This window comes from Aquarana catesbeiana, linkage group LG01 (assembly GCF_042186555.1).
Source record: "Aquarana catesbeiana isolate 2022-GZ linkage group LG01, ASM4218655v1, whole genome shotgun sequence".
NCBI lineage: Eukaryota > Metazoa > Chordata > Amphibia > Anura > Ranidae > Aquarana > Aquarana catesbeiana.
In genome coordinates, this window is record NC_133324.1 from 513318865 (window position 1) to 513325750 (window position 6886).

A 6886-nucleotide genomic window follows, 5' to 3' on the forward strand; every position below is an offset into this window, starting at 1 on the left:
ACAGTCTCATCAGAACAAAACACACCCACCCAAAAAACAGAAATTAAATGTGCACAAACCACATTAAACGTGGTAAATTTAACTTCACATCCTTTAACTCAGCATGAGAGGGACGTGCTCTCACGTGGACTCACTTTTTGCCCAGACGCTTGTTTGGACAAATTTGGGACCACTGAGGATATTCACCTTTTCATAAGAAATATTTTGCTTAAAAGCTTATATGCTAAAAGGAAACTACCCCGATTCCTGGACAAACAAATAAGGATCAAGTGGCCCTTGACAATTTGATATCACTTTTAGAAGAAAATGACCCAGAAAATCTTATTGATTCAGCTGATTTAGAGACCTTATTGGTAGCGTTGGACATTACATCCACCGCTCCAACTACCTCACTAACCTCCAATCTTTCTCTTAAAAAGAAGTCCAGACTTTACCTCCCCCCCCTCCAAGTTCTAACCATAATACTGCAACTTTCTTGAAGCTAGTAACTAGTGGCATTAAGAAACCTAAAAGGGAAGGCTCTGAATGCTCTTGTATGTAACCACAACATTGTCATCAAACCCTCTGACAAGGGTGGCAATGTTGTGGTTATGGATAATGCTCAGTATGTTAAAATGTGTGCCAAAATACTTACTAATCCCGAATGGTATCACTCTATACCTAAATCAGCCTTGGAAAAATTCAATAGGGACTTTTACCTTATGGTGGATGAAGCATACTACCATAATGTTATCTCCGAGAATATATGGGTTTTTGTTAGAAATAGCTTTCCTATTGTGGCCACATTCTATGTCCTACCCAAGCTTCATAAAATCAGACCAATCCCCCTGGCAGACCTATTATTTCCTGGTGTGGTAGTATAACAGAAAATGCGAGTCGTGTAATGGATAATCATTTAAAACCTTTTGTAACGTGCATGCCATTTTATGTGTGTGACACTATTCACTTACTACAAATCATTGAGGACATCCATGTGGGTGAGAATACACAACTTGTTGCTATAGACGTCGAAGGACTCTACAGTGCAATCCCCCATGACAAAGGCCTTTCGGTAGTATGCCATGTACTTTCTCAATCTATACAATATGAGCCCCAACACAACGACTTTATTCTGAGGGCTCTCCAATTTATACTCGAACAAGGGGTGGGACCTTTGTGTCCCGTGATGTACTTTAAAAGAAAAGGATTTTACAGGTATGCTGTTATAAAAATCCTATTTTCTTTAATCGTACATCACGGGACACAGAGCCATAGTAATTACTATGTGGGATGTCCCAGAGTAATGCCAACTGAGGGGAGGGAGACAGAACCAAAGTAGGGCACCATGAGATCAGAGGATTTATACTGCTGCCTGCAGTACATTGCGTCCAAAGGTGACATCCTCATGTCTTTTTACATCCACTAGATAGAATCCGGTAAATGTATGGATTGAAGATCAAGTTGCGCCTTGCAGAATTGAGCCATGGAGGCTTGGTGATTCACTGCCTATGAAGCACTAACAGCCCCAGAGGAGTGCGCTTTGATTTGAGAGGGTAGAACTACCACTTTAAACCATAAGCTTGAATGATTACTTGTCGAATCCATTTAGAAATGGTAGATTTCGATCCTGCCTGTCCTCTTTTAGGACCTTCAGGCAACATGAACAAAACATCCGTTTTCTGAATCTGAGCAGTTGCCTTTAAGTAGACTTTGACTGTTCTCACCACATCAAGAGAATGTAGTAATTTTTCTTCCATAGAACAGGGTTCTGGAAAATGAAGGTAGAACAATATCCTGGTTTAGATAAAAACCTGATATTACCTTCGGTAAAAAGTTAGGATGAGGACGCAATACTACCTTATCCTTGAGAACAATAAAACTATGCCTCTTTACAAGGAAGAGCAGCCAATTCTGATACCCTTCTTGCAGCAGATATGGCTACCAGAAAAAATAGTTCCCTTGTCACAAAAAAGGACCAAGGGAATATGTCATATCAGCCCAAAAAAAGGCTGTTTTGTAATGCCGACAAAACTAAATTCATGTCCAAAGGGTTCAGGGGTTACCTAACCAGAGATTAAGCCGTGTTACCCCCTGAATAAAGTTACGACCCAAAGAATGTGAAGCAAGTGGTCGCTGAAATAATACCAATAAGGCCGAGACCTGTCTTTAGAAAGCACTCAAGGCCAGACTTATTTCTCACCCCATCTGCAGAAAGTCAAGGATTCTACCTTTGACCTATTTCCTGGGGTGCAACTCCTGGTGTGAAACAGACATATGTTTCCCAGACTTAATAATATATAATTATGGAGGCCGGCTCCCTTGCATTAACCAAGGTAGAAACTACTGAACCTAACAGCCCACGCTTCTTCAGAGTTTGTAAAGTAGGATGGAACACCGGACCTTGCGAGAGAAGGTCTGGCCGTGATGGTAGGGTCCATGGGTCCCCTACTGCCATCTTTACGATCTCTGCATACCAAGATTTCCTGGGCCCCGCTGGGGGCCACAAGAATCAATGACTTCCCTTCCTGCTTGATCCTGCGAAGAAGTCGTGGATGCAGGCAGAATAGGAGGGAATGCATAAATCAGTGAGAACCGACTCCACGGGAATAGCAAGGCATCTGTTCCGCATGCTAGGGGATCCTTTGTTCTTGACAAAGTTGTTGATTTTTTTGTTGAACCTGGACGTAAACAGATCTATGTCTGGGATCCCCCATCTTTGACATATTGACAGGAAGATATCGGGGTGAAGGGACATTCTCCCGGGAACAACTGCTGGCGACTCAAGTAGTTCGCCTGCCAATTTTCTATTCCTAGAATGAAGACTGACAAAAGTACATTGTTTTCTGCCCAAGATAGGATATGATTCACCTTTCTCTGGGCCGCACAACTTCTTGTGCCCCCTTGGTGATTAATATAGGCCATTGCTGTGGCATTGTCGGATTGAATCCTGGCAGGACAATACCGTAAACTGAACATTCAGGCCCTCAGGACCAAGAACTCTGCCTGAATTTCTAAAATGTTAATGGGCAAGGCCATTTCTGATCTGGGCCACTTCTCTTGAAAGTTGTCTCTTCCAGGATTGTTCCCCAACCTAAACAAAAAAGGTTGGCATATGCTACCACTTCCCATGTAACTGAAGGAAGGATTTTCCCCTTAGTAGATTTTTGTATATTAACCATGAGCTGAGGCTCTGGCGCACCCAGCCTACAGCACCTGGTATTTCCAGGTGGTCTCTCATCTGTGTACTAACCAGGCCCGACCCTGCTTAGCTTTCAAGATCACACAAGATCAGTCGCTGTCAGGGTGATGTGGCCATAGGCTTTGGAGTCAGACACATTGGAAATGTAGAGCTTGAACCCTTTGTTCCAAGCCGATAGGATACTGTTTTGCAGTAGTCTCGAATGAAACTGAGCATAAGGAAACGGCTTAGGATGAAGCCACCATCTTTCCCAACAACCTCATGCAAAGTTGAATAGAAGAAATTCATCTTGCTTCGACCACCTAAATAAGTTCCTTTATGGCGCTGATCTTTGCCTTGGGTAAGAATACCCTTTTCTGGGTGTACCTATGATCGGACCCAAGTATTTTAGCCTTCTTCATGGTTTTAAAGAAGATTTTTCCTGGGTTGAGGATCCGACCTAGATATTCCAAGTAGTTGAATGTGGTGACCATACTTTGGTCTAAGCAGGCTACCAACTGGTCTATCAAAAACAGATTGACTAGGTAAACCATAATCGTTATACCTTGGGCCCTTAATCTGGCTAGAAGAGGGCCAGAACCTTTGTAAACACTCAAGATGCAGTAGCTGGATCGGAAAGCAGAGCTACACACTGAAAATGAAGATTTTCCACCTTGAAAAGTAGATATTACTAGTGAGCGAGTAAATAGGCATATGGAGGTATGCATCTTTTATGTCGATTGACGCCAGAAGTTCTCCTCCTTGTAAGATGGAGATAACTGATTTGGATTGACTACATACAAAAAAGAGTGGTTATATTCAGAAATTGAATTTAGATTTTTGAGATCCAGAATGTCCATTCAGATTTGGCATCATGAAAAAAAGAGGTTTGAATCAAACCCCCAACCTCTGTTCTTACATGGGGACCCCCATGATCACTTTTTTCTCTTTCTCTGGATACTTTGATCTGAGAAAATGAGGAGACGGGAACTCTTGGAACTCCAGTTTGTACCCCGGAGCTATTGAGGAAGTCCCCCATTCATCTCAACACTCTTCCTGTCAGATCCTTGAGAACTGCAGAAGAATTCCCCCTATTTGATGGAACCTGACGGTGGAAGCCGCCGTGACTGCCTGGAGGCTAATGCCTCTGGCACAGGAGAAGGAGCTTTAAAACGAAAATACATTTACTCCTTTTCTTAAATGGCAAAAGGGGTGCTTTCCACTAGAATTTCTTTGGATGTATTATCCAAAACATTCCCAAATAGCTGTTTCACCGCAAAAAGGAAGACTAGCCAGGAGCTTCTTACAAGATGCTTAGCGAAGGGCGCAAGGCCTGAAGGATAGAATCTCTTGCAAACATAAAGCTGCCTCCTGGGCCTGCTGAGCAGGATAACCTTGAACACCTGTTTAACCTGGTCTCTCAATGATTAAGCAATGAGTATCAGTGCAGGCTGAGACACTCAATCTGCCAGAGAAAAAAAGTGTTTTTTTTTCAATAGGAATTCTACCTTTTTATCAGTTGGATCCCTAAGCATTTGAGCATTGTCTTTAGGACAAGTCAAAATTACTCACAGAGAATATAGCAGCATTAATTGCTGGTATACCCTACTTAGTGAATTTTCTCCACCTCAGGATAAAGTGTGAAAACTTTTTAGGAGGGGAAAAAAATGCTTATTTGGGTGATCCTCTCAGATACAAAAAAGCTTTTCCAGCAATAAATGGACAGGGAAAGGAATGCACAGCTTGAGGAGGCTTTAGTGAACCCAAACACTCGGTTTAGGGTAAATAAATGTGGAGCGATCATTCAGCAAGAAATTGCACCATCAGTCTTAAGATTGGAACAGCTGATTCTCCCACATTTGACACCTCAGAAGAGGAGTCATCAGTCTCACCACTGTCCCCTGAGGGAATTGGTCTTCTCCTGCCCCTAGTTCCTCTGTTTAAGGGTCCTGGGTAATGGAAAAGAACCTGTCGCATTTTGACCCACACTTGGATGCGATTAAAATCGCTAAACTTTTTGTTTTTTAAATTATCAAAAAATAAACAGGGGCTGCAGTATTAAAAACAGTTGCAGACATTTCATGGCCCTGATGCTCTCTCTGACCAGCCACCCCCTCTCAGGGGAGGATGCCATTTGTAGAGAGGAGTAGGCTTTCCAGAGCTTGAGGGAGACCCTTTTAGCTCTTTTTGGGGTGTTTCAACCCCCCCTTCTGACCATAGCCCAATGCACAAAGCAGAGATACTACCAGAAGAAATTGCATCCACTGCTTGAGCAATAGTCCAGCTACTGCTGCTGCTATTAATGCTCAGCCTGATGCAAATAGTAAATGTGTCAAATAGGAAATCACCAAAACCTTTTTCATGCTCTTCTTTGCTCTTATGTCTCTCTGACAATTTTGCAGCCAGCGTAAATGGAGTTTATTTTTTAAAACACACTCCCGCGTTAGAGGATGCCAATGCCGCGCTAAGTCCCGCCCCCACCGTTGCATCACGCCCTCCCTTTCTTTTTAAAAAAGAGTTTTCCTGCGCAAGCACGGGCCTCTGATCCGACGGGATCGGCTGAGTGAGGGAGGGATGGCGTGGAGGAGACCTACAAACCGCCGCCGTGAAAGAAAACGGCATTGTGGATCATTTTAGTTCTCCCTTATACTCAGCCTCTTGAAGAGGGGAATAGTTCAGCTCAGGTGGTGGATTCTGGAGGAAGCAAAACCCCCCAAACTTACTGGAGGTCTGCCTGCTAGCCGGAGGAAAAAAGTCTGCTGCTTCTGTGACATAGACTCTGAGCAAAGCATGAGAAGGTACGTGCTCCATACAGCCCCCAGTGGTGACACTTAGGCATGACAATATTTATAAATACGAAGAAAATTAAAGGGATTTTGACGGTGCAAGCAAACTATACATAGAGAAAGAAAAATTTTTTTTTTTTCTAAAAAAGACAATTTATTATTTCAGCCATTAAAAAAGAACATACAAATTGTACATAGTATCAAAAGGTAAATAGTAAATGAAGACTGCTGGGACATGGGTTCCATCCTACCAGCGCCGGTAGGATGGAACCCATGTCCCAGCAGTCTTCATTTACCAGCAATTGAAGTATTCCCTGTAACTACAATTTCAATTGAAATTGAGGACTACCTCCACCCTTTGGGTATAGTTCTGATCAATCAACTGACTCTACCCTTCTGTTCCCTGTGGTTGCAATTTCTTGGCCTCATGCTGTCCCCGGTTTGGGTCTGTACGCGCTGGGTTTGACGAGGTTTTGTTGGGTCAATTTAGGGAATCATTAAGAGTGTCAGATGATATCACCACCAGTTTGCATATCCCTTGAAAAGGCGACAATGCGAAACATGTCGGGCTAGTATGCAATAAATATCATCTGTTAAACCATAATACACACTCCTATCCCATCTGACCAGCATGTTTTTAGTATTGTAAAAAACCTTTTGATACTATGTACAATTTGTATGTTCTTTTTTAATGGCTGAAATAATAAATTGTCTTTTTTAGAAAAAAAAAAATTTTCTTTCTCTATGTATAGTTTGCTTGCACCGTCAAAATCCCTTTAATTTTCTTCGTATTTATAATTTTGCTCAGGGATGTGGTGCCTACCATTGAGGGTGTTTTTCCCATATTCGGAACCAAAACCATAAATACATGACAATATTTACTTTAAAGGAGACATTTCATAAGAAAATTAAAAGATTCCTTAGAAAAACTCCACTTACCTTT

At 42.2% G+C, this 6886-nt stretch overlaps 1 pseudogene; it reads right to left on the bottom strand.

Moving 5' to 3' along the window:
* Nucleotides 1-3180: 3180 nt before the first annotated feature.
* On the bottom strand, nucleotides 3181-3299 carry LOC141125105 (5S ribosomal RNA; annotated as a pseudogene).
* Nucleotides 3300-6886: the final 3587 nt, after the last annotated feature.